Here is a 27,424-nt window from a genome sequence, read left to right on the forward strand (position 1 = left end):
CGAGCCTTGGTCTCCTTGCCTGAAAAATGCAGACAAATAACATTGGCTCACAAGGTTGTTGTGAGGGTCAAATGATGTAGCACCTGAATGAGCTTAGCCGAGTGCTTGTCACGTGGTGGGGCTCTGCAGGTCCCCATCTTTAGGGAGGTACAGAGATTTAATCATCTTAGTGGCTCCAACTTTCACTCCAGTGTGTGGCACAGAGCAGGTGTTCAGGGAATGTCTGCTGAAGGAATGAATGAAGGAATGAATGAGTGAATGAGTGAGTGAGTGAATGAATGAGTGAATGAATGTGATTTAGGGATCATGGCAGGTCCTTGGTCTTCTGGTTTTCTGATGTCCTTGCACTGTCTCTATAGAATCTTTAAGTAATACTTGTTCCCTCATTCAATTAACCAGTTAAGAAAGTTATTCTGTCACTGTTATGTGCAAAATTATTTTCAGTAAGTTGATTACCAATAATAGATAATATTTCTGAGTTCTTACTGTGTCCCAAGAATTGTGCTTAGTGTTTTGCAAACATTTTGTCATTAATCACCAGCCCACTGAGGGAATGTGTCTGTCAGCTACTGCCACAATAATGCTGTGTAACAAAACTCTGGTGTTTAGCGGCTTACAACCAGCATTTCCCCCCTTGCTCATGTGTCTGCAGTTCAGCTGAGGCAGCTCTGAGTTCAGCTGTAGATGGGATGACTTGGTTGCAGTCCACAAATCAAGGTCAGGTCTGCTCCATGTGTGTTCATTCTGGAGCCTCACTGAAGGAGGCAGCAGCTGCTCGGGACACGTTCCTCTCATGGGGGACCATCAGAACACAAGAGAGCAGGCCCAGCTCTGACTCAGGCCTCTGATTCTGTCACATTCTCTAATATCTCATTGTCCAAAGCAAGTCACACGGTCAAGTCCAAAGTCAAGGAAGGGGGAAGTACATTTCACGCACTATGAGGCTGAGACAAGGGTGAGACATGTAATACCCCATGGGATCAATAATTTAGTCTACTGCTAAGTAGGTGTATTTTAAGCCCCAAACTGAGGTACAGAAAGGAGAAGTGATGTACCCAAGGTCACAGCTGGTAGGCGTCAGAAGCAGTATTTGAACCCAGGCAATTTAACTCCAGAATTACGGAGGCCTAAGAGCGTACACCTGGGGAGGGGATATTTGTTTTCCTAAATTATCTGCATTTTTTTCACCCATCAGTTGCCATTGTCATGTTGGCACCGACATCTCTCACAGTTACACATCCATCTGTCCATCCATCCACTCTTCCACACGTCTGGTACTGGGTGTTCTCTCGACTCTCTAGAATCAGAGGCTCAAGTGCAATTCTTGGGTAATTTTTTGAAATTGATGTTAAAGGGAAACATCGCCCTCCAATTCCTCTCAGGCACGTGTATAAATACCTTTGGAAAGTCCCTGGTGGAATTCGTATCAAAGCGGCACCATGATTTTACTTAAAAATAATTTGCTCCACGTCAACCGTGATTTCTGACACCTGAAGTTGAAAGTGATCTGGGTGGGCCCAGCGCCATCTCCACAGTGAGTTGTGTTTACTTGGAGAGGGTAGAGGAAAGACGGCGGTATGTGTGGCCGTGGAATAATGTTCCACACACCCTTACAGGAGGGGATTTCCTCCTCCGTGTTTCCACAGAACCTTCCCCGTGTTTGTTTAAACCTGCTGCACACTCTGGTCTGACAGCTGCCTGGCCCAGGGCCTTCCCTGCAGATGCGTGTACAACCAAGTCTCTTTAACAGCACCCTGCACTGTGTCCCTCATGCAATTACTTGAATCTATAAACCTCGCTGAAAGGCACACTTTTCTTGGGAGCTAATAAATAAGCCCCAAAGCCACAACATGTGTAAGACCTTGGAAAATGGCATCATCATCTATTGGGAATTGTGAACCCAGCAAAAAGCAGCTCATTGTATTTTCAGAAAAAGGTTTTTGTTTAAAAAAAATAATAATGAACGAAAATCACCAAGTGGAGTCTATATGGAAAAAGCAATCTAGTCTGCGATTCTAAGGCTGGTCTCTTTGCTGCATTAATCTTTCTTCACAGATTTCATGTAAGAGGCATTATTTGCAGGAAAATAAGATACAGTTTTGAAGAATTCCCCTCTCATTCCAGCTTCGCATCTGTAGTTATAAGTCTCTGATTGTGACCTCTGCGTTAGTTGCCATGGATGCTGAGCAGAAGTTTCCTGGACCTTAGGGTGGGTTATAGTTTCTGGGGGGTGAGATGAAACCTCAAGCCATAAAGAACATGGTTTTCAGAAAAAGAGGACAGGGGGAATGCCATTGTCAGAAAGCCAGCACTGTCCTTTAGGAAGCACTTTCAGCTCCACTTCTGGTTGCTTTGAGGACAATGATGCTCGACAGTGGCCACGGGGTCTGGGCAGGCAAAAGGTTGTGTGACTGAAGACAAGGAATTTTTTCTGTCCCTTGGACCTGTTTCCTGAGAGGCTGGGCATGGCGCTCCTTGAGTCGAAGCTTTCCCAGCTCAGTGTCTTTTCTTTAACTGATGGCATCTTCAATCCAGAGTCCGGGGAGTCGACCACTGGTACGGCTTCCCTGACCTCGGGCAGCCTGGAGATTTCCTGAGCAGCCGCCTCCGGGTCACTGCGGCAGGGCTCCGGGTCCCGCCAAGCCTGCCCTCCCGGTCGAAGCAAACAGGCTGGCCGAAGAGCCCGGGAGAGCCTTCGCGGGATGCAAAAGCACTACAGAGGGCGCAGAACGCACCAGCGCCGTGGCCTTGAATATCAATGTATGGGCTGGCTCCAGACCGCCAAGTTCCTTAAAAATGTCTCTGGCAGACTTTGGGGTTTCGGTTTGCTTTCTATTCCGAATCACCGCATCACACAAACCTTGTTTACTTGGCAGGGGAGGGGGCGGGGTCCAAACCCACCGCTCGGCGCACACGTCTTGATCTCACATTCCAGACTCGAGCTGATGTGTGTCAGCGCGACATGGGGCGGGGGGAGGGTTCTGTTCGGATGTTTCATTCGCCATCGGCACGTCACTCCCAAACTTTTCCTCCCTGTGCTCGAGGAGTCAGGTTGACGCGCCCTGGATGCAGGGCTCCAGGCGCGGAGCTGGGCGCGCTCCCGCGGAGCCGGAGCCGCAGAGGCTCCCGGGCTGGACTCGAGCTTCTCAGGTACAAGTTGGGTGCCAGGCGAGGGAGTAGGGGCGGCGAGGAGCGGCGGGTGGGGGTCTGGCTCCGGGCCCCGGCGTCCCTCCGCGCGTTCTGGCCGAGCAGCGCCGGCGGCGGCCGGGGCTGGGCGTAGGGAGTCCGGGCCGGCGGAGGCTGCGCGCAGCCTCACTCCCCGCGGCGTTCCCGGCGCGGTGGCGGCGGCGGCGGCGGCCCAGGCAGACAATGAACTTGCGAGCGCGCCGAGCCGAGGCAGGTTTGGGCCCTGCGCCCCTCGGCCCAGTCTCCCCGAGGCTGCCGCGGCCCCCAGCGGGGGAGCGTCTCCTCGCCGCCGGTCCTGGCCGCGCTCCGGGCTCCCTGCGCGCCGGGGATCCCGCGGGAAGGGCTGCCAGGCGGCGGCGCCGGGGCTCGCACGCCCCCTCCCTGCCTCGAGAGACTGCCGCCGGAGCTGGGGGACAGGGGACCGGACGATGGGGTGGTGGCGCTGCGGACAGCCGGAGGCCGGCGGGGGGCGCACACCGCGGGGCACGTGCGGGCCGGCTGTCCATAAGAACGGCCCCAGGAGTCGGAATCCCGGAGCCTCGCGCCGCCCCGCTCTGGAAGCTTCAGGCGGAGGACGGACGGACCGACCGACAGACCAGTGCTTTCACGGTGTGAGCGCGCGCTGACGGGGAGGGCGGGAATTCCCCTGCTATGCGCTCTGGTCCCCCGCGCACTTAGGGGAAGTTTCCAGACGCGGCCCGGGGCAGGTAGGTGGGCATCTGCTACTCTCTCCTCGACTCTGGCTCCCAAACCCCGGCTGCAGTCCCGCGGCCGCTCTGGGCGGAGGAGGTGTGGGGAGGGGGATCCCAGGCGCCAACGCCTGTGGGACCGGATTCCGGGATGGGGGACCGCGGGGGCGGGCCTGGGAGGAAACGGGGGCGCGGCCCGGCCCGGAGCGACCTCAACTTTTGCTCTCCGCTCCCTCCTCCATCCTCCCCGCCTTCCGCCCCCTGCCCCCTCCCGACGCCCGGCCGCGGCTCCGGAGGCGGCTCGACTCGAGAGTTGCCGGCGCTTTCCGGCAGCGGCGTCCCCGGCCTGCCCGGGCGCGGCGAGCCGAGCGCGGCAGGGCGCCGCGGCGGGGAGCGGGGGCCGCGGGGCGGCGAAGCTGTGAGGAGCCGGAGTGGCAGCCCCTGCGCGGGGGCGACGCTGGGGATCCTGACGGAGCGCGAGGCTGTTGGGTTGTGTGTGCGGGTGGAGACGACGTGGTGCCTGTGGGCGGATTGGGGGCGGGTCGTGGCGCACTTGGCCCCCTTGCAGCCCCCTGGGATCGCGGGATGGAGGCTCCCGGGCAAAGGGAACCTCGCCTTTGGAGGAATGAATGAAGAGCTGTGGAAGCGCCTTCCGACTCCTCTGCCGAACGGATTTGCCGGCGTGCGCGCGTGTGTTTAGGATTCGGAGCCGCCTGGGTCCTGGGCGCGGCTGCTTGACCGCCCCGTCCGGTCCTGGTGCCCACGTTGCCCACCCGCCCTGCGCCCCGGGTGTGCCCGCGAGGCTGGAGTGGCCGGTGTAGACACTGAAGACTGGGGCTCGGCTGCTGGCTGCTGGCGGCTGGACGTCGGCGCCTGGCGTAGGGAGTTTCGAGAAGGAGGCGGCAAGGCTCGGGCTGAGTCCCGCTCCTCGGGCCTCCATTTTTCCTTCCCCCGGGGCCCTTCGCCGTATTCACTTTGGGTGAGTTAATGGCACGGAATTTTCGGGATGAAGTTGTATCTCCGGGAAGCCCCGGGACGCCCAACGAAGGGAGGTGGCGCGCCGCTCGCTCGGTGAGCGAGAGGAGGGGCACGCTCTGGTTCTGGGTTCGCTCTCAGTGGCCCAGCCGCGCTTCATCAGCTGTGGTTCCTATGAGGGCAGCCACTAGTCTTGGAGCAGAAAGGCAGCCTGAGGGCATCTGCCCCCCCCCCCCCAGGGGCCCAGGAGGAAACTGAGGGCTGCAGATTTGTCCAGAGTTCCTCTAGGACCCTCTCACACCATTCTCCATCCCTAACTCCCCCCACAACCCTCCTCCTCGCCAGCGTTGCAAGATCAGGAATCCTCCCTTCCAGAGCATGGCACTTAGTAATTTCACGAACTGTATGTTGAATCAAGATGTCTTCATTGGTACATAAATACATACAGATCCTGTATGATTTTGTTTAAAATAGCATGGGAATAAAAATGCCTTTTAATTAGGTGGTTTTTATCAAATAAGTTTGTCTCTCCAATACTCTTGAAAGATTGGCAGGAAAATGTTCTTCTTGCCTCCTCCTGGATGGGGAAACTGAGCCAGCGAGGTGGGGCGGCTTGCCATGGTCTCTCTCTCAGTGCATAGTTGAGCCAGCAGTGGAGCTGCCCGCCTAGCCTTCCCTCCCAGGTCTAGCTCCCCAGGAGAACCCTCTCAGGGGCCCCCTGAAGGAAATTGAACATGTCTTTGTGTCTTTTCTCTTCCCACATTGCATGTCTGCAGCGAGCTGGCTTGTGGCTGAAGCAAGCAGGGTTTCTTCGTCCAAGATATTGTGTGGGGGCGGTGAGGTGGGTCTGCCCACAGGGTATCACACCTGGGCTTTGGTTTTCTTTAATGGTTAGAGCTTGTGATGCCTGAACCAGTGTGTGGCCCGGGATCCCAGCACGGTCGCTGGCTGCTGTGAGGGCTGCTGTTTCCCCACCTTTCTCATCCTCTGTTGCTGCTGCTCCTGGCCAGGAGAGGTGAGGCATTTGGTTTTCCACATGCCTGAAAGAGAGAAGATTAATCCCTACATCTGGAAGAGGCAATGTTTGCAGGACAGGTTGGGAAGTGGACTCTGCTTATTTGATGTCAGGAGGAGAGCAGAAAAGTAACTCCAGGTTAACCAGCTGGGGCACAGGAGCCCCAGGCCCTTTGAACATGCACTAGCAGAAGCTTTAGATCAGTGCCGGGCCATGATTAGATTGTGGTTGTCCAAGGCCTGGCTGAAAGTTGCACTTCCTGGCTCAGGGGGATGGGGAGGGGAGGGAGACTGGGGCTGCCCTGAACAGGTGAGCGCATGCCCTACCTGAAGGGGGCAGCTTTGACTCAGCTGCAGCCAGTTGGGGAAAAAACAGACTTGACAGGTCTTATTAATTTTCAGGAGAATTCTCAAGCCTGGATGTTTAAGCATGGACTCAAATTCTAGAAGGAGAGTAGAGGGTTAGAGGTGAGTGTGCTGCTAGGAGCTGTGAAGCTGGGCATCTGGCCCTGTGTTTGTATACCAGGAAGGGTGTCCCACTTTCAGAGATGTGACACATGATAGGATGTGGGGAACCACCTGCTTCCCCCAGGGCTGAGGGTCGAAGAATTGATGGGTGCCCATTGTGTCTGTGGCCATGTGCCAGGCTCCTTCACATGCTCGTGTGTTATGCATTCATTCAATAGCTATTTGATAAATTCCCAGGATGTGGAAAGTGACACTCTGAATAGAGCTTTTCATATAATTTCATTTACCAAATAGATTACACAGTTGAACGTCTGAGGATGATGCAGTGATAAGACAGACATAGTCCCAGCCGTCGTGGGAGAGGACAGATAAAAAACGCCTGTACCGAACGGACAGATGAATGTAAGCTGCATCAAGAGCTGGGGAGGGGGCTGGCCCTGTGGCTAAGTGGTTAATTTTGCGTGCTCTGCTTTGACAGCCTGGGGTTTGCCGGTTCTGATCCTGGGTGCAGACCTATGCACTGCTCATCAAGCCATGTTGTGGCAGCATCCCATGTAGAAGAACTAGAAGGACTTACAACTAGGATATACAACTATGTACTGGGGCTTTGGGGAGGGAAAAAAAAAGAGGAAGATTGGCAACAGATGTTAGCTCAGGGCCAAGCTTCCTCACCAAAAAAAAAACAAAACAAACATACCTTTAAAAAAAAAAAAAGAGCCAGGAAATACAATAAGTGATAAGGCAAGGAAAAATGCTGGAGGCAGGTGACTGTGAGAAAGGAGTCTCCTTTTACAGATGTGGAAATTGAGGCTTAGGGTAGTGGGGTGACTTGCTCAAGGTCACACAGCCAGTAAGTGGAAGTTCAGCCCAGGTTTCCCATCTCCAGCTCCTGGGCCTGCTCTTTCATCCCACCGTATTGGGCTGGAGCCTCTTGGAAACTCCCAGATGAATAGACACGCTGTGGTTAACAGCTCTCGCTTTTCCTTCCCTGTGTCCAGACCCCGTCCCCTTCCCCATGCCTCAGCAGGCGCAGGATTGCAGAGATGCCATTTGGCACCCATTTATAGGAGAGAGGAGTTTCCTTAAATTCTAAAAGCAGAAACTGCTTTTAAAAGTAGTAGCTGGCACGGGGGTGTCATTTATGTGAGCAGTCACTCAGTGGCATCTCTAGGCATGTGTGTTGAGAAGTGACACTTTCAGTCCTGGTGAGAAGAGTGCTGTCTCCCCTCCCCTCCGGTCTGTGCCTTGGGATGCTCAGGAAGGCGTTAACTGAGTTCAGCAGCTGACTTTGTCCCTGTCCGGTGAATAAAGAGACGTGTGCTCCCTTAGCCGACAGGTTTGGGGAGACAAGCGTTTTGACTTGCGCAGTGTATCTCTTCATTGTTCTCAAGTGCTGGGTCTGCCTTCCTTCCTGAGACACTCCTCTTTTCAAATAAAGCATGGGGACAAGAGGACTTATGTGTAGACTTGTGTTTTCACAGCATGAGATGGAGCATAAAGGTGGCAGTTATCTGGTTAGTGTATCCGGTCTAGATAGCCGGGAAGAAAACGAAAGGTTTTGTGTTGATTTGGGCCAGTATTGGGCTTTTTTTAAGTCCTAGGGTTGGGGAGGAAGACATTTGGCTATCACAGCCATCATTTGCTGGGTCCCTACTGGTTTCCAACCAGCCCGGTGCCAGCAGGTCAGACAGGTGTCCCCCTTAGTCTCAGTTAGAGGGCAGGGAGGCTGACTGAGTTCACACAGACCAAACTTAGCCGTCTGGTTGGATGTACGGGAGCAGGGATCAAGGATGACAGAGGAGGCAGGAGGGAAATGGGGGGTGGGGTGGAGAATGACAATCTTGGCTCCGGAAGGGGAAGGCGGGCGTGAATCAGCAAGTGGTAAATTGGGGGGAGGTGGCCATAGAAAGCAGGTTCTCAGTCTTCTGATTTCGAAAGGGTTGTGCAGGAAACTTGAGCAGCATCTCTTTCGTGAGCAGCAGCTATGCGCACTCTTTATGTGTTCCCCCAGGTGCAGGCCCGGGCCAGGTGCGTGGGGGCAGGGAGATGGCGCTCGGAGCCCGGGGCAGCACTCAGATTAGTGGGCGAGGCAGAACTTGCAGGAGTCAGAGTTACATAATGCTGCTGAGCGCGCTCTCGGCAGGAGCCCCGGTTAGCGGTTCTGAGACTGGAGCAGTCTGGGCCGACTTCACTCCTGGCCTGAGAGCTGCTGTCCTGTTCAGGAGCTGATACCTGCCAGGTGCTTGGAGCCGTGCCTGGTGTATAGTGAGTACCCAGTAAACCCCAGCTCTGTGGTCTTCTTTAGCTCTAGAGCTCATAACCAGGGCCAGGAGATATCTCTGAGCTCCCAGAAATTGCATGGACAATTTTTTGTGTAGATGTGTATATTTCTCGGGGGGCGTGACTTCTAGCATATTGTTCCTCAGAGGGCTTTCAGATGCCCAGAAGGCCAGGAGCCCTGAGACACCTTTGATTCTTGTCAGGTGTCCTTAGGCTGGTTGCTTCCCCTCTCTGGTCTGTGTGTTCATCTGTGCAAAGAGAGGCCGCCCTCCGAGACCCTCTCAGCTGACGTTGTGGACAGGCTGTGGGTCAGTTTGGCTGTGCTCCTGCTTGACGTGATTAAGCAGAGATAGACCAGGCAGCTCTCGCTGGAAACGTGTTGGGGTCACTTGCTTTTGAATGTTACATTTTGAGCCCCACTCTAAGCTTCAAAGAGTTCTGAGTAGGTGTACGGGGGTCTCCTTGCTGGGGCAGGCTCTCCCTGACACCTATTTTGATTTCTAGAACTCATCCTGGTCCAGGCCTTTTGGGTCTCTGAAGAAAGCGAGGCTGGCAAATCCTCAAAAGCAGAGAGTGTCATTATAATGGAAACCTGGACACTTTCCAGAATTGTGTTTGTGATGAAAATATTGAAACAGGGAGCCTAGTCACTCAGGTGCCTGGAAAATACCCCAACATGGGCAAATAATTAGATACAGGCCAGGCACAATTATTTTTCTCTACAATACGCTGGAACCTGGTGGTTTCACATTTTCTCTTGAAATGGAATATGCGCCTGCTGGTCCATTTTGCTCCCTGTGGTCAAAAAGATAGTGTTATGGCCTCTACGCGGGAGGAAAGGCCATGAGAAGTGAGTACCCAGTAAATACCAGCTCTGTGGTCTTCTTAAGCTCTAGAGCTCATAACCTCCCAGGGCAGCCCCTGGATCTCAGGGGAAGTTCTGTCCTGCTCTTGCTGTGCCCAAGGGCCTGGGCCCGTGGCACCTTTGCTGAGGTTGGAAGCTGCATTTCAGAATCTGAGAGGTCTGCGAAGGTGCATTATTGTCTCGTGGCTTGTTGAAAGGGGTCTGGGCGGCTCTGCTTGCCTTTCGTGACACCTGCTAACTCACTCATGCTGATGGAAGTAAGTTCAGCCAGCACTTCATACTTCCAGTCAAGTGTTTGGTGCCAGCCATGCCGATGTTCTTGTCACCTGGGTGTTGAGTCCTGTAGACCCTGGGAGGGGCAGCGTAGGTGGTGGACTGAGCCTGGGTACCACGCTGACCAGACTTTGAGTGCCTCCTGTGTTTCTTGTTCCGTTACCATGACCTTGGGCAAGTGGCTTAATTTCCCTGTGCCTTGGTTTCCTCATCTGTAAAATGGGTTAATAATCTCTTCCTTGTAGTGTGGTTTGCATATTAGAAATAGAAAATTTAGGGTTCACAGGAGCTCCCCACACTGAACTCCTCTTTCCTGGCCAAGTTCTGAACCTATGGAGAGAGACAGGAGGAGGAAGATGGGTGGAGATAAAAATGTGACATTTGTTCCCAACTGAAGCTGATGTTAGCAAACGTGGCTGACCCGTGGGCACTGTAATCCTGAATTGAGAACTGGGCAGTTAGACTGACTGACCTCCCCCCAAGTCACAGGCAGAATGGGAAAGCCGCAGCCTCTCCTGGGCGCAGCCCCTCCCTCCCTCGGCAGCCAGCAGGGTGAAATGCCTACGCTGTAGGGAAAAGGCTGGACTGGGCTGCACATGTCCAGGTCCTCCTACACTCCTGGGTGGTGTAGATGCCAGCAGAGTTACACAGGTGGAGCTCCCTCCGTGTGGAAGGAAACATCAGGAGTGGGCTAGAAGGGTACACCACTGACAGCGAATACTAAGCATTGAGTCCAGGGCCTGGCCCGCAGTGGGGGGTTGACAAGTGGCACCTATCAGGTATGCAGCTGATAGGGACAGCAGGGCGTTGAGGTTAGGCGGTGAGGCCTTCCAGCTCTGTGGTATTCTCTGCAGAGCATGGGGGTGATTAGCCAGACTGAGATAATGATTATCGGGGGACCTCAGGCTGCCTTCTAACTGTAACGGAATTGCAATTCACAAGGAGCGGAGGTACTGGGTGACTAATGGCCTGAGCTGGGAGAACCTTCTCTGCCTCCTTTTGGTTCCCCAATACGGCCTGAACCTTTGTCAGCCCCTTGTCCCCCCTTCCCCTCACCACCTTCAGGAAGCCTTTGCCAGGAACTCTTAGCATCTCTCCGTGTCACCTGCCCCCATCCAAGTGTTGCCTTCTCTTCTGCAGGTCTGCAGTCGACCTGGAACCCATCCCATTTTATACCACATTCCAGGTTCCTGGGTGTGGTCTGCTCGTCCTGGCCTGGATGGGGAGGGCGTCTGGGGGCCCATTCATAGCTGGATCCACTCACAGCTGGACCCACACATGGTTGCGAGAGACTGCCATTTGTTAAATGAATGCACTGATTAAACATTATTCTTTCAAAAACCTGTTTCTCCTAGAGAAGGGACTGCTAGAGATTTCAAGTGGGGCTCTGGGTATGCACCCGGAGGACAGAAAAGCATCCCCAATTTGGTAGCACAGTACAGGAGAGTTAAAGATGGTCACCAAATTTCTGAAGGAGTCAAGAGCCTAATGCGGTAACCTTGGATTTCCCAGTCTTAGGTCTCTGGGCTATTTAAAGGTAGTAACCACAGTTTTTTGCGTCTTGAGAGTCTCAGGGAAAAATGTTACGGACATTTGGTTAGTGTTTCAGGAATATAAGCGGCAGCCGTCTACGCTGGCAAGAACTGTGGGGGCGCGAGTGCTTCTTATAGCTGGTATAAATAGCTTGTCTTTAAGTTCCGTGCTGCTTTGTTTGGAATGTAAATATTTGCATTAAAAATATAAAGTATGTCCTGGCGTGTATTTATAGGGACCATAATTTCCAAACCAAAAATCAGACTATTGGTCTACAGAGGATTGCTTCCTCTGATTTGTGGACCTGTTTATACAAGGAGTCTTCCAAATGTACACACACAGAAAGGTATGTGCTTTGTGCACCTCAGGGATCTCAGGATTACAAGAAAGCGGGGTAGCCCTGGGGAATCCCGGCCAAGCGGTTTGGTTTCCTAACATACACTTCTGATCGTGGCAGCTGTTAAGTTGCAGCCATGCTGGGAGGGAACAGTTTTGGCCAAGGTCCCTGGGGATCGTCTGGCTCCTCTGTCCTCAGTTTCCTGGACATCCAGGTTGGGGGTTGGCCGCAGCTGGCTCATCTCTGGGTCATGTAACCAGACGCTTGATTTCAGAATTGCTGTTGCTCTAGGAAGATGTTGAGAAGAATGGGGGATCCCTGTCCTTTCCGTGGTCTGGTGGCGGGAGCAGTAAGTTCTCGTTTCTGGTTCAAGGTTGAACCCTGAGGGCCTCTGTGGGATGTCTTCCTCCATCAGATTCTTGGGGGCAGTTTAGCTCTTTAATTTTCCTGTGAAGAACAGCGCAGGTTTGTCAGACAGTTGCCAGAGGCAGAATATCACCTCTTGTCTGGTCTCTGCCCTCTTCTCTGGAGTGAGAGACTGGGGGCTGTGTCAGACTGGGCCAGGGCCTCTGCTCCTGACATTGTGCGTGTGTGTGTCTGGTGGGGATGCGGGCTTGTTCTCGAGACTCTCTGGCAGTTCCTGATGGAAACCCTCTCTCCCAGGGTCTCAAGAAATGCAGAGTGGAGATCATCTGGTCTATTGGAGATGGCCAACCTGGTTGAACAGCCAGCCCCAAATCCAGACTTGTCCTCCACCTGGCGATCCTCTCTGTCATCACCAGGTGAAGGGCAAATGAGAGGGAACAGGTTGGGTTCTGGCAGCACCTGGGACCCCCAGCTCTGGCCTCTGCTTGGCTGGTACCAGGGCCTCCGTTTTCCCCGCTTCCCAGCCAGCCCAGGGCCCTTCCCTTGGGTGGGGCCAACTCCTCCTCTGCCCACTGCACACTGTTGCCTCGGGACTGGGACTCGGGAGGTAGCAGGAATCATTCCTTCCTTCTCGCCTCCCCCGTCTCCATCTTGCAGAGCACGTGGCATCCTGGCTCTGGGAGTGTCAAGCATCTCTCTGCTTGGATGCCTTTCCTTCCATGGGGTGGGCATGCTGAGTCCCACCCGGAAGAGGAAGTGAAGGCAGCCCGAGGGGAGAGGTGTGGAGAGCCAGGTTCTAACTCCCATGCTGCCCCTGAGGCACCATCCAGCATTAAGTATGGAGCTTCCCATCAGTGAACATTCCTTATCTGAAAGAAACATTGTCTGGGCTTAAAAATGAGTCCTTAAGAAGGACCATCTTCCTGTGTGCTTCGGTGCTCTTGAACTGTGGGAAACACGATTGCCTTTTCTGTGGTCATCTTTAGCCTGACCCACTAGGATGTGACCCTCCCTTATTCTCTGTAACAGTTCTTAATAAAGATAATATGCCATCCAGCCCTACATCAGGCCAGTAATCCAAGTGCACTGTTTTGAAAGTCAGAGGAAGTGGCTGCTTTTAGGACATGCTGAACTTACTGAGAAAATTTGTCAGTAGGAATAAATGAGAGGGTGAAAGGACGCTCCCATTAATGAGAGCAGGATCGGCCTATTTGTGTCCTAACTTTGAAAAGCTATTTATACGCACTCTATAGCAGTTTCTGTGAGAAATTAGATATGGAAAGATGTACAAAAGAGAAGAATCAGAGCTTGGCAAATGTGACCTCATCAGAAATATCTTCTAGGCAAAAAAAAAAAAAATCACATGCCCAGAGGTCAACAGTTGAAAATCCAGGCATCCTTTGCATTGTACACAATTTGGCTCAGGGAATTATTTTTATTTATTTCTTTATTTTTTATTTATTTCTGTGGTCATCTTTAGCCTGACCCACTAGGATGTGACCCTCCCTTATTCTCTGTAACAGTTCTTAATAAAGATAATATGTTCCAGAAAGACCCCGTCCAGCCCTACATCAGGCCAGTAATCCAAGTGCACTGTTTTGAAAGTCAGAGGAAGTGGCTGCTTTTAGGACATGCTGAACTTACTGAGAAAATTTGTCAGTAGGAATAAATGAGAGGATGAAAGGAAAATAGATTATTTTTATCTATTAAAAAGTAGGTGATCACTCAGTTGCCATTTGAGTGGTAAAAAATAAATTTGCTTTTGACTGTTAAAGCTGAAACGAATCAATAGAAAAATGCAGGCCTGCCCACTTTTGAGTGGGCAGTTTTTTTGGTTTATGGAAGAAAGAGATTTGCCCACTTGAAAATCAGCTTTGTTCCTTTGGACCAGTTATGAAGCTGCACAACTGTTTAGGGAGATATGCGTGTATGAGTGTATATATTTATTTATTTTACAAAGTTCTCATCTGAATTATTAAAAAATGCTGCGACATTCTTTTTGCCCATTCAATGTATTCTTTTTTAAAGTAGCTCTATAGAGATATAATTCACGTCACCATACAATTCACCCATTTAAAGTATATGATTCAGTAGTTTTTGGTACATTCACAGATATGTGCAACCAGCGCCACATTCAATTTTAGAACATTTCATCATATCAGAAGGAAACCCTGTACCCTTTAGCTATCAGCCCCCTATCAGGGCCCCCTCCCCCAGCCCTAAGCAACCAGGAGTCTACTTTGTTGCTCTATTCTGGACTTTCATATGAATGGAATCGTATAATGTGTGGTTTTGTGTCACTGGCTTCTTTCACTCAATGTGATGTTTTCAGGGTTCATCCATGTTGTAGCAGGTGTGAGTACTTCGTTGCTTTTTATGGCTGAATAACATTGTATTGTATGGATGGACCACATTTCATTTATGCGTTTGTCTGATGATGGACATTTAGATTGTATCCATCTTTTGGCTCTTAGGAATAATGCTGCTATAAACATTCGTGTACAAGTTTTTGTGTGGACGTATGGTTCCATTTCTAGGATTATATTTTATAAGATTTTGTGTGTGTGTGAGGAAGATTGGCCCTGAGCTATCATCTGTTGCCAATCTTCCTCTTTTTGCTTGAGGAAGATTGTCCCTGAGCTAATATCTGTGCCAATCTTCCTCTATTTTGTATATAGGATGCCACCACAGCATGGCCTAATGAGCAGTGCATAGGTCCGTGCCCAAGATCCGAGCCTGCGAACCCCGGACCGCTGAAGTGGATTGTGCAAACTTAACCACTATGCCACTGGGCCAGCCTCAATTTTATATTTTACTTGCTCTTAATAATAAGATTCATTTATTTTTTTACATGCTCTTTTCTTGGCCCTGGAGAAAGCTTGACTCTCAGATGGGGTTATGATCCCCCTCTGAATTGTCTGAATTTTAGAGCTTGGAAAGGCCTTCAGGGAAACATAGTCCAGCCCCATTTTGTAGATGAGGACACTGAGGCCCAGAAAGGCCACACAGAGTCAGGATTGAATCCGGGTTTTTGGAGTCAGTCTAATTATCCTGAACGTTTTTTCTAAGCTCTTAGTAAAACCCCAGGCCACCCTCTTGATTGGCTTGGGGCAGTAAATAAAGGCTGGTTGGGTGGACAGATGGCGACCGCCTTGGCCGAGCCCACTGTTCTGTCCCCTTTGACCTGACACAGGCCGGAGAATGTCTCATCCTCCAGCAGCTGCCAAACAAGAATTGCAACTTGTGGCGCCAGTGCCTTTCTAGCTCTTTCTCCCTGCGGCAACGGGAGGCCAACGCTTATCCGGGGAATAATTAAATTAGGAACCAATTTAGAGAGTGAAATTTTATCTGATCTGGCTGAGCCCATAAACAAGGGGCTGTGATTGTGACTCCAGGATACATTATGAAGTTGTTTTTTAAAGAATGATGCTTGGTTAAAGCATTGGAGGAAACGTGTGGGCCGGCTGGGAGATCTCCTGGGGGAGTGTTCTGCATGGGCTGAGGGTGCATCCCAGAGTGTTCAGCTGTGTCCCCAGACTAGCTTCTTAACCACTTTGTTTCAAGATATCATTTGAATTCTGATAGAAGTCTTTTGTACTTGGGATGTTCTCGATGCTTAGGAAAGCTCATCTGTTGAGATCCTCGTGGGTCAATTTCATGTTGTTGTCATCGACATCACAATGTACCTCTACAACTGTAATAAGAAGTCAACTTTGCCAGAAACTCCTTGACTATGAATCCAGGCTGCTGCACCGGAACCCCCGTGGAGCTCTTTGAAAGAAATGCGCACACTCCAGTCCTACATCCAGTTCTTCGGGGTGGGCTCTGGGCGTGTGCGCGCGTGCGTGGGCACAAGTGTGTTAAGCTCTTTAGCTAAGAACCACTGATGGAACTTAGCGGTGATTATAATCCTCTTCTGAGGGCAATTCCCAGTTGTTCTGTGGCAAAGATGAGGGACAGACAATCTCACAGTGATCTCAGCAATGAGCCTCTTTTGTCCTCGATTTGTGTTGGGACTTCGAGTGACTCTGGGTTTCTTGACCAGTTTCCCTGGATGTAACTAACATACATTTTCTATCACTTTGCAGCATCTGTGGGGATTTAGGTCTCTTTTCTGTCTCTGCATGAATGGCCCCACCTTCATCTCCACCGCAGCCCAGCCAGAGGCCCAGGAGTTACCTTTGGCACTTAGCTGGTCAGTCCAGGAATTATCTCCTTTCTGACTCTGCCACTAGAAGGTTATTTGTCCCTTTAGGAAAGGGAGTGTCTTATTCAAGGTTATATCCCCAGGGCCTGGCCCGCGGGAAAGAATGATTGGATGGATGGATGGATGGATGGACGGACAGATGGATGGGCAGGTGGACAAATGGGTGAAGGGAAGAAGGACAGGAGTGGACAAGTGTACATTGGGTAATTGAAAACCTCGACCCATAGTGCAGTTATAGCAAGGGTCTTACTGGGAGGCTGGTTCATTTTCCTGTCCTGCCCCGCTCCGCTTTCAGAGCTGGGGAGACTGCAACCTGCACAGGTAGACTGACTTGCCCCCGATCCATCAGTTTCATTAATAAAGAACCCATGAGAGCCTGACCCTTCGACTTCTCCAGCTCCTCTTACTTAGGCTCTGCACCTCCCTTACGAGTCACCCTCCAGTGTTTGAGGACCTGCCATGAGCTGACACTGTCCTAGGAGCTGGGAATCTAGGACAGAGTCCCTGCACTCAGGGTGTGTATGCTCATGGGGAGAGACAGACAGTGGACAAGTTCACAAATATCAGAGAACAGATAGTACTAAGAGCCATGCAATGAGGAGTGACTGGCTGGGTGATCCAGGAAGGCTTTTCAAAGGAGGTGACATCAAAGCTGATCCTTGACTGACAGGGAGGCACCGCTGCCTGAAGCTCAGGAAGAGCATCCCAGGCAGAGAGGACAGCCAGTGCCAAGGTCCCGAGAGGGGACCAGTTGATGGGATGGGACCAGTCATGCTTGGGAGAGCTGGGCAGAGGACCTGGCTCATAGCGCACTTGGGTTGACGTCCATTCTTTTCTGTTCCACATCCTCCAGATGATCATTTCCAGCTCCACCTTCTCCTTGTCTTGTCTGTGAGTGAAAACACTTGTCCAGTGCAGGCTGGCCCACAGCTACTGCAGTTTCAGAAAACAGGGCTGGAGAGAAACAAAAACCCCATCCTCCTTGTTCGCTCACTTAGGGTTTGGCTTGTGAGCAGGAATTATTTTTACATAAGCGCGTGCTTGAGGGGAGACATCTTGGAGTGGGTAGCTGAAACCCCACTCATAAAAACAAGACTGAAATAGTGCTGTGAAATCCCAAAGGTGAGCACACGGCTGATACCTTGAACTTGGTGACAATTCCAGGGAGCTGAGTTCAGGGAAAGGGGACCTTTTGGAGAGGGACTAGGGCATTGCAAACTCCTGTGCTGCTCTGGCCCCTTCCTTGAGCTTTGCTCTCCTGCCCTGGTCTTGACCGAGTCAGAGCCCTTCCCCAGGACCCGACTTCCTCCTGAGCCCTCTCAGGTAGAGATTCTTCCTCTCTCCCCATTGCTGCCCCCAGGTGTTTCTCCCTCACCGTCTGTGAGAACCTCAGCTCCTTGAGGGCCCTGCTGTTCACTGTCCGTTTTTTGCAACCACCTTCCTACTGCCTATGTAGTGGACCCCCAGGTTGCCTCCCCACCCCAGGTCCTGCCATCACACAGGTACCTGTGGTCTCCATGGGAATGGCCTAGTTGGTGCTCTGACTTCCTGGGTCCTCTGCCTCCTCTCTCCTTCAGGATACTCTGGACCATGTCTGCACTCTGACGCTCCGTACAGCATATAGTCAGTCCATGCTAATGACATGGTAATGACAGCCTTTCTTTCATGGGAACCATGCCCAGGGACCAACTGGCCAACCTGACACATAGTAGGGCCTCAATAGCTCACTTCCATGAATTATTTTCATAAACTTTAAGTCTCTTTCTGTTCCTCCTTGGGCATCCTTAATGGTGTAACATTACGAAGTTTTCCTAATAAATGTTTATCAGTCTTGGTAGCAATGTCCATCTCCTTTTCACGATGGTTATGATTGGTTTTTAAACTATGGACAAAGTATAAATTTCTCTGTGTTTTAGTAAATGGAGAAATAAAAGAGAAACAATGTTTTTTTCTGAATAGCTGGATTTCGAATCACTCCAGATGTTCTCCGCATCTCTTCCCAAGTCCGTGCGGGGCCACCCTGCCTGGAGGCTGTAACTGCACTGACGTGTTGAAAACTTGCCGAGAGTCCCTCAGTCTTTCAGCACTCCTGGATGCTGCCTCGTAATTTTATTTTGAAATAATTTTCGATTCACAAGAAGTTGCAAAAATAGTACAGAGTTCCTGTGTACTCTTTAACCAGCTTCCCCAGACGGTAACCTCGTACCAAACCGTAGAACATTATCCAAACCAGGGAACCCACACTGGCACCATACCATTCACTAAGCTACAGACCTTATTCTGCTTGATTTCATTAAACCGAGGAATCCGCAGCACTTTGGAACTATTTTAGAATTTCATTAACTTCAGAGTTGTGATTTGTCTTTAGATTGTTTTTGGATCGCTTCCAATTGGCCATCAATTAAAATTAGTTTCCATCGCATCAGCGAATGCTGGAAGACCCATGATTCATGTATTTCTCATCTTCCATGTGCCCACGTGGTGCTTAGTGGGTGTGTCATCCCTGGGGTGTCCCCACAGATAGCCTTCTTCCCCAGATCTGAGAGATCCCTGGAGATAAGACGCCACAGAGAACAGTTTGGTGTAACAGAACAGAGGACAGGAAATTGGGAAATCTGAATTCTGATGATAGTAAGCAACATTTGAGTACTTGCACTAGCTTTTATCTACATTATTTCATTTACTCTCAGCAACCTGATTAACATCCCTATTTTGCAGATGTGAAAACTGAGGCTAGAGAGGGTCTCCCTGCCCACTCTAGCAGCTTGTGAGTCGTGGAGTTGGACTTGAACCTAGGCAGGCTGACTTCAGCCTTTGGAGGGCTCCCCTCCTTGGTTCAGGCCTGTACACTTCCGGTCCCAGTTCTCACTCACTGCTCTGTGTCCTGAGGCTGCTCACTTGACTTCTCTGAGCCTCTTTCCTCACCTCAACACGAGGGGCTTGGCTGAGGAGGTCTGTCATATCCCTCCCATTTTTGAGTGCCATTGCTTTTACTGGTGAAAATAATTAGACCACTAGACATAGAAACACTCAAAGAGCCGAGTGAAATTTCTACCCTGTCCCTTGAAGGTGCTTTTAAGGTTGGGAAAATTTCTGCTGCCTAATTTGGTTTGATGGGAGCCTCAATTCCAATTGAATTATGCTCTGGTGTATTTTAATTAAACCATCTGCAAACTGATTTCTTTAAGATAAAAATCCCCACTCAGCGGGCTGTGTCTGAACTGCCAACGCTCAGCTCTGGTTGGAACGCTGCTCCTAATAACCAGACGGCGGTGTAAACCTGCTCGCCGTCAGCCTCATGGGCAGCATTAATTGTGAGATGCCACCAGAACAAGATGCAAGGGCGTTATCAGCAGATCCTTAATTGATTTTGCATTCTCCGCAAAGGAAGGTTAAAATTAAGCTTGTTTGTAAATGGTGTTTAAACTGCGACGTCCTGGGGGCGGGTTGTAAAAACCAAGCAGGGCACTGTGGAAGGGCTGAATTTTCTTTTCACGTTGTGGAATGAGCCCATCGCTCAACTCAGGCAAAGATTTTCCCATTTAAAGGGGCCGGGAGAGTGTGAGCTTCAGGTCATAAATTCCACTGAAGGGGCCTCCTCTCCTGGACGGTGGATGAATGGGTAGTCACATTAGTGTGATAAATTAAAGGGCCCCATGATTTTTAAATCATCAGGCAGAACTGCCTTAGAGAAGATACTCTTGGGGATCAGAGTTCTGACAAATGGGCTCGTGGAAGCTGCCTTTGATACCTTCACTCCTGGTCTAGAGTGGGAGATGCTGATTCTGAAATGCTCCTGGAAAGGTCCCTCCTCAAACCTGTGATGAGCTTAAACCCGAGATGTAATGCTGTTTTCTGAGTAGGTGTTCTTCCGCTGTGACATATACCGGGAAGAAGAGAAGCTCTCAGAATGTGATTTCTCTCCTTTTAATCCTGTTTATATAAATCTTTAGGTATTTCCAGAACTGGCTATATAATTTGCAACATGAAAATGTGAGCCGCTTATTAAAAAATTATTAAGAATTTTAAAACGGGACAGCAGAGCATTAAAGCAAGTGCGAGGCCCTTCTGAGTGCTGGGCAGCTGTGTAAGTGCACAGGTCGCATCCCCTGGAGCCTGCCCTGGGTATCTTATATGATGTTCATCCTGGACCAACTTGACCGATGGCAACTTGTGTGAATAGCAGATTGTGGGCACCCAGAGGGCAAGGCTGCAGCTACGACCCCGTAGTGTGCTCTGAGGGGTCTGGCAGGGTGCCTGATCCCCTGCACGCTTAGGAGAGACTTGCTGAACTGAACTGGCTCATGGAGTGACTGTCCTGGTCTGTTGGTGGGATTTTCTGTAGCTTTCTCAGATTCCGAGCATCAAGAACCTGGAAAAATCTACATCTGTGCCCTTCAGAATGGACAGGCACAAGGACCAAAATTCTCTGATGAAACCCACTGTCTGATAGCTCAGCTTAGAGAAGAGGAGAAAACCTGAATACAGAACCCTTCTAGATTTTGTGTGTGTGTGTGTGTGTCTAAACCTAAAGTCCCGGTGATTTTTCACTGCAAAATGAACACAGCTGACATAGAGTGATTATCCAGCACCTCTCAATTGTTGGCGTGTATTTCTGTTTGTGGCCCCGTGTCTCAGTCCTGAGAGGGGCTGCCCATCCTCTCTCAGCTTTTCATCTCTGATGTCCACTGCCTGTCCACTGCTCTGCCCTCCCAGCTGAGTGGAAGGCCCCTGGAGAGAGTCCAGGATTTCAGGGCCACTGTAGGTCACGCTAGTCATTTCCCAATCATGGAGAAACCCTGTGTGCAAAGTGAGAGGGGTGGCATGGTGCATCTTGGCGAGGAAGCCGACTCCAGCGCCTGGAGCATCCCTCCTCTGGAGCAAGTGGCTGCGGGGCTTGGAAGGGCCGGTTCTCCTTTGTGTTAAGTCTTTGTTCTCTCCCAGTGTGGGCAGCGGGACTTGTACGGGCTCAGTGGGTGCCTTTTTCTCTTAGAAGCCAGCAGAGAAGCAGAAAGTAGCATCTGAGACTGGCCGCCAAAGAGATGGGAGGTTCCAGCGAAAGAGGGCCCGGCCTTTTCAGGTTTTAAATTGGCCCTGGGGATCTTGAATGAGGATTGAAGTTACTTTTTATTGAGGGGGAGTATGGGGATTGCTGCTCTGCTCAGAATACATAAGGGAAGCAGCCCAAGTCGGATCTCTTCAGAGCCATGTCTCTGGGGGGTTCCTGTGTACTGCCACTGGACTTTCCTCCTTTTGTCCTCAGTTTGGACAGAGGTCATTGGAGATGTGAGCTCAAAGGGAGTCAGGACGCTGTGCTCTCCTTTCATTGTCACAAGTTGATGGGTCTGAATGGGGCTGTGAGCTCGAAGAGAAAGAAACCTTCTTTATGCCTCCTGGCTGCTGAGGGGGAGCAAGTCAGGAATCCCGCAGTCCTGGAGCCCACAGCTGCCCCGGTGGAGCCGAGACCATGAAGGGAAGTCTGTGTTGTACCTGGTTGTCTGGAATTAGATCCTCCCCTTGAAGGGCGTGCTCAGCCAGTCATTAACTCATTCAGTAAATAATGAGTGTAGCACCTTCTTGTGCAAGCAAAAGCTTGTTTTATTTACTTTCCCTGTTAAGACACCCACAGTCATTGTTTTTATTTTGGAAAGAAAAATAATAGGAAAAAAGCCCACAATATTTTTATTCCCTGGTGTGGGAGTCTGAGATAACTTAAATAATATATCTGGTTTAAAGCTGTGGGGGGAAAAATGTCAATGCACAAACAAAAAAAGACAGGGAGAAAAAGAAACAGACAAGATGAATGCACCAAGACAATCTTGCCTTCTGCAAAACCTCATCAGCTCCGAAGGGCCAGGGGTCTTAGCTGTCTTGTCCACCCACTGTGCCCTGTGCCGAGCACAGCCACACTTAGTGGGATCTATAAATGGATGAGTCAGTCAGGTCCTAGCGTCCTATTATGGCCTGTGAGTTGGTATTCTTGGACAATGGCCTCAAATGGAAGAAAACTATAAAGATATAAGAAAATAATACCATCACATTTGAGCTATCATGTCCAGGACTTAACTCATCTAATCTCCCCTCTGGCCCTGAGAGGTCCGTGACTTGATACTTGTTTATAGAGGGGCAGATCAAGCACAGAGAGGTTCAGTAACTTGCCCAGGGTCAACCAGCTCGAAGTGGCTGGGCTGAGATTTGATTCTAGGACTTGCCCCATGGCTGTACTCCACTCTTTCTATGCTATAGGGGATGTCAAGGAGGGAGAGAAATGACATTTATGGATAACCAGGTATTTGAGATGCCCTGGTGTCCTCACTCAGTGAGCCCTGACCCACAGAGGACACAGACAAGGACATAAACACTGGTTGCTGGGGAGTCGGTGGTGGCTGAGACATGCCGAGGCCCTGCCTTCGTGGAGCTTAGAGTCTAGTGGGTGGACTGGGTATAAATGCGTTGTCGAATGGTCATTTGATTTCCATTGTGATGAGTGTGATGAAGGGAGACATGGGGTGGCGATGGTGTGTGAGTGTGCTTGTTGATGCAGTGAGCCAGTCTGGCCCAGGGCAGAGTGGTGTTGGTGAGTTCCAGGTGGTGATGGAGGAAGCTTGGGGAAGAGGAGGGCACCAAGGAAGCTCTGGGCCCAGAGGGGAGGGAGGGAAGGTCCTAGAAAAGCTCCTGGAGGGGCACTCTTGCAGATAGATGTTGGGGAAGTGACTGCGGTGATCGTGGTGAGCATGAAGGTGGGGCTGCCCCAACCCCAGGGAGGGTTCAGAATGTCTGGAATCCTTGTTGCCGGGGACTGGATTGATTTCCCAGCCACCCCCTCCCACCACCCTGGCCCCCAGCATTGCGCCCTGGTGGTCAAGGTGGCCCAAACTGTTAAGTGCCACCTGCCCGCCACCTGGATGGGAGTTGGACTTCCTCAGGGGACACTTAGGATTCCTGAGATCTATTTATTTTCTTTCTCTGTTGGGAGAGTTGAGAAACTGAGGAGCCTTTGTCGGGCTGCAGGGTGGGTCGTCAGTGTCTTTCCCTCCCTGGGGGTCCTGGCCCTTTCAGACTGCAGTGGGAAGACCCTGGGATCCAGTAGCAAGTTACCTGTCATGGGGTGGGGGGGCAGCAGCAGAAACGCTTGGACTTGCTGTTGACCCAGCAGCTTCTGCCCCAGAAAGTCTTCTATGGGAAAGAGGCTAAAAGAATGCATGACCCAGCCCTGTTAAAGCCCCCGCCGCAGACCGCTGCTCGCCCAGTGTGCCTGGCCTTTAGGTGGCTGCCAAGCTGAACAGGCCCCGTGATGTGGCCGGGGCTTGCAGCCTCGTGGCCAGGTCCACCTCTGGAGGAGCCATTTAAGACCCTAGAAACCCATCGAACCTGGCAACTGGAGGTCATTAGCCGTCTGACTGCGGGCTGGGTGGTAAAATAAGCTCTAAGTGGTTACGAGCCCTGTTAACCATTCTAGAATGCACGAACAGAGGCGGCTTTGGTTTGGCACCTCTGAAAGGAGACGGGCGTGGATCTGATGGGAGAACAGTCGCCTTCATGGTCCAGGCGAGAGGGCTGGATTGCACTGGCACAGTCATGCCGTATCAAATAGCCCGCGTGCTCTCTGCTTCTCTCTGGTTTCTTACAGGGCAGAAACTTAGCACCGCCAGTCCTAGCTTTCTTTTATTAGGACCTTTGTTTTTTCTTGGAGTATAACGTACATTAGAGAGCCCATACCATACACGTACAGCTCACTGGATTTGCACAAACAGAACTCACTCGTGCAACCAGCACCCAGATCAAGTATCCAAACAGCACCCCAGAAACCCCCGGTTCCGTTCTGCTCATTGATGAGCCCCCAACCCCAGGCAGGGGAACCAACATCCGGACCTCCACAGCCGCGGCTGGTTTCGCCTGTTCTTTGTGCTTTACAGAAGTGGAACCACGTTCTCTTTGTGTCTGGTTTCTTGTGCTCAGTGCTGTGTTTGCATGGTTCTTCCCTGTGTTGCTTGTAGCTGTCATTTATTCATTTTCATAGCTGCATTGTAGTCAGCCATTTGACTGTGGAGGGACGCCGTGCAGCTCTCGGGTTTCGGCTTTACAGTTAGTGCTCTGAGCAGCCTAGTGCATGACGAGCCTGGGGATGCATTTCTGTCGGGCACAAACTTGGTAGCAGAATGGCCGGTCTAGGGGAATGAGCGTGCTCCACTTGCTTCACCAGGTGCTGCCAGTTCTCCAAGCGATCGCACCAAATACAGTTCCCACCAGCAGTAGACGAGTCTCCTGGAAGATGAAATAAGAGCTGGGAAAAACCATACCGTGGGGCTGGCTCCTCTTTGCCCCCTGCCCAAAAAAGAAAGGCCCTGGAGAGTAACAGCTGACCCTTCTGCAGGTTCCTGTTGAGTGGATGACCTGGGAACCGAGCAGAGAGAAGGTCCCTATGATGCACTGGGAAGATGCCCCTGTCCCTACTGGGGTTCTGCACCCCACTGTTCATGTTTCACTGGAAACCAGTCCTTGTGCCTGATCTTGGAGATGGGGATTTGTTGGTCTCTGGGAAGAGCCCAGAATCTAGCCCTTTGAGTGTCTGCTTGCATTGAAGTAAAGCCTCGGGGCTGGTCAGTGAGATGAAAGGGGCTGCCTGGGTTCCTCTCTCCTGGGGGTGTGGGTGGGGGCAGGGAGGTGGGGTGCCACTGTTGTGGCTCAGTCTAGAAAGATTTTATTTGCAAATCACTCCAGTCTCAGGACCATCCGGTTCCGCAGACTCCCTTCTCTGTGCAGCCTGACGAGCGATCCTTTCCACCCTGTGTTCAAGGTGGGGAAAGAGCTTTCCTTCCTCCGAGGCTGACGTTCTGTGTCACGGGGCTCAAGGTGGCGGGAAGAGGCAGCTGCATTTCCTGAGCGTCCCTGTGTGTTGACAAGAACTCTGTGCGCAGGTGTGCTGGCCTCCCTGTGACAGACAGGAAACCCAGGGGAGAGGACGCCAGCCCTGAGTGCAGAGCCCCCTGGGGCCGGTGCTGGCTGAGTTTCAAGGCCTGTGCTCTGCCCTGGCTCTGTCAGATTCCTAACTCACAGCAGTGGCGATGGCTGGATAAGGGTGAGGTGGAAGGAAGGAAAAGCTGTGGCCATTAGCCTGAGACTTAAAAGTCACCTGGAGGATTGCCAGCCTGCCTCCCGGGCCCCCAGAAGATCCAGCAGATCTGGAGCAGGGCTTGGAAGCTGTGTTTTATCTAGTGCCGACAGAGTCTTACATCAATTTGGGGCAACAGTGACTTCCCAGGGCCTTTCGTTGGGAGGCCGGGCAAGGAGAGGAATGAAGGAAATAAGAAACAGATCTTGCCCGCAAGGAGCTCGTGGCCCCAAGCAACCCTGTGCAGTGGACCCTTCTGCCACGATGGAGATGCTCTGTGTCTGTGCTGCCTGTAGGGTAACCCGAGCCACACGTGGCCAGGGAGCACTTGAAATGGGACCAGGATGACTGAGAAACAGAAGTTTTAAATTGCATTTGATTTTAATTAATTTAGGACAGATAGTTCAGTGGTTGGAAAACTTTTAAGAATGTTTGGAGCAACTTGGCATATAACCCTCCTCGTTCAACTGTACCTTTTATGAAATCTAAATACAGATCAGGTACTTGTGATGAAAATTTAGCATCCAAATTGAGATGCACTGTAAGTCTAAAATACGCACTGGGTTTTAAGACTGTATGAAAAAAACAATGCAAACTATTTCGTTAATAACTTTGATCCTAGATACGTATTGAAATGATAATATCTTGGCTATATCAGGTTGAATAGAATATATAAAATGAACTTCATCTGGAACACGTGAACTTGGGTATGTGATTCACACCCTCTTCTGTTGGACACTGCTGCTCTGAGGGGTCTCCCTTTCTTGCTGGAATTGGACCCAGAGTGCCAGAGACTTGGAGGAAATGAGAGACGATGGCCCTACTGCCCGGCACTGTTTCTCTCACCTGGGAACAGGGTTTCCAGCTGATTACACACCTGGTTCTGCGCGTGACCTCGAGGGTACCTTGTGCAATGAGGGGAAGCTCTGTCTTTCCTGCAGCTTCTCTCCAGGTTGTGCCTTTAGACGTGAGCATCTGCTCTGATACTCCAGGCTAGGAAGAAAGCACTAGAACATGCACGAGCGTGTCTCACTCCGGACTGCACTGCAGGCACACAGGAGTGGGACGTGACCAGCCACCGGGCAGAGTGAGAACTCACCTTGAAACTGAAATTTAAATCCCCCGATGGTTGGAGAGCCTCTCCAATCACTAACCTGCAGAAATGTGGCCCAGGAAGTGAAATGGTTCCGTTTCTGCTAGACGTTGACCCCCCGTTTCTGGAGGGCAGTGGGAGTCGGGGTAGGCCCGTGGAGGGGTGGCGGGCGGTGACTCAGGTGAGCACATTCGTCTGTCAGCAGATACTCTGGTTCAACAGCTCGCCAGGTGTCACCTGCAGCGGTTAGCCCGTGTGATGCGTCGTCTCCTCCGCCTGGGACTCTGGATGCGTCCCCCACTGGTCCCCGAGCTCTGCCAGACACGGGCCTTGTTTAGTTCACCACGTGTACCTGACTCCGCACTCGGGCCCGGCACACGGTAGGGGTTTTGTGAACTTGTTGAATGTTGGAGCAGGCCGTCTTAATCTGAGGGTCAAATGTGGCCCTTGGGGGTGGGGGTCAAATATTGGCCTCCCTGAAATTGTACCCGCAGCGGGTGGGCAATGAGGGCCCTGGCAGGCAGTTAGGAGCCTCCTGTTCACATTGTGCTTGATTCTAAAACCCTGAGAGCAGGTTTCTCTTTTTCTTCTAAAAACTGTTTCTAGGATGACACTATAACTGTTATACGTTGAAAAAGAGAAACCTTCCATCCATGCAGAGCATTTCTCTCTCCCAGGCTCTCCCTTGACCGTCCTCTGTCATTTGCTCCTGATAGCACCCCAGGCGACGTCGACCCTGGGAACAGGTTGGGCCACATGTCCAGAGTTGGAACAGCTGACGGACACAGCAAGAACTTAGATTTGGGGGAACTCCCATCTTGGGTGACTCCTCCACGCTTATTATATCCCACATTTAATGCACCCTAATGTATAGATCCTGGTTGGTCGGCCTGGGGAAGAAGGAACTGTCAAAGTGGAGGCTGGGAGAGAGGTCTGTGCCCCTCATGGAGGAGGATTGGGGTCTGGCGGGCAGGACGAACCTCCGTGCTCAGGGGTCCTCAGCAGGAGCTCGTGGACGGGCCCTGG

The 27,424-nt window shown here is 51.3% G+C and overlaps 1 protein-coding gene across 14 annotated transcripts in view; it reads left to right on the forward strand.

The window, feature by feature from the left end:
• Positions 1–2,872: 2,872 nt before the first annotated feature.
• The window catches only part of CHST15 (carbohydrate sulfotransferase 15), a 79,031-nt gene continuing 54,479 nt past the window's right edge, over positions 2,873–27,424 (forward strand). The window contains exons 1-4 of one of the 14 annotated variants that reach the window (XM_023637628.2): positions 5,745–5,865; positions 6,267–6,332; positions 6,627–6,734; positions 12,284–12,402. The gene's annotated coding sequence lies outside the window, so the exon portion shown is untranslated. Of the gene's footprint in view, positions 3,151–3,364; positions 3,894–4,167; positions 4,855–5,744; positions 5,866–6,266; positions 6,333–6,626; positions 6,735–8,264; positions 8,598–12,282; positions 12,403–27,424 lie in introns of those variants that run through there. The other 13 variants (XM_070255171.1, XM_070255004.1, XM_070254946.1 and 10 more) reach the window with 13 other exon arrangements.

The sequence above is a fragment of the Equus caballus genome, chromosome 1 (genome assembly GCF_041296265.1).
Source record: "Equus caballus isolate H_3958 breed thoroughbred chromosome 1, TB-T2T, whole genome shotgun sequence".
NCBI lineage: Eukaryota > Metazoa > Chordata > Mammalia > Perissodactyla > Equidae > Equus > Equus caballus.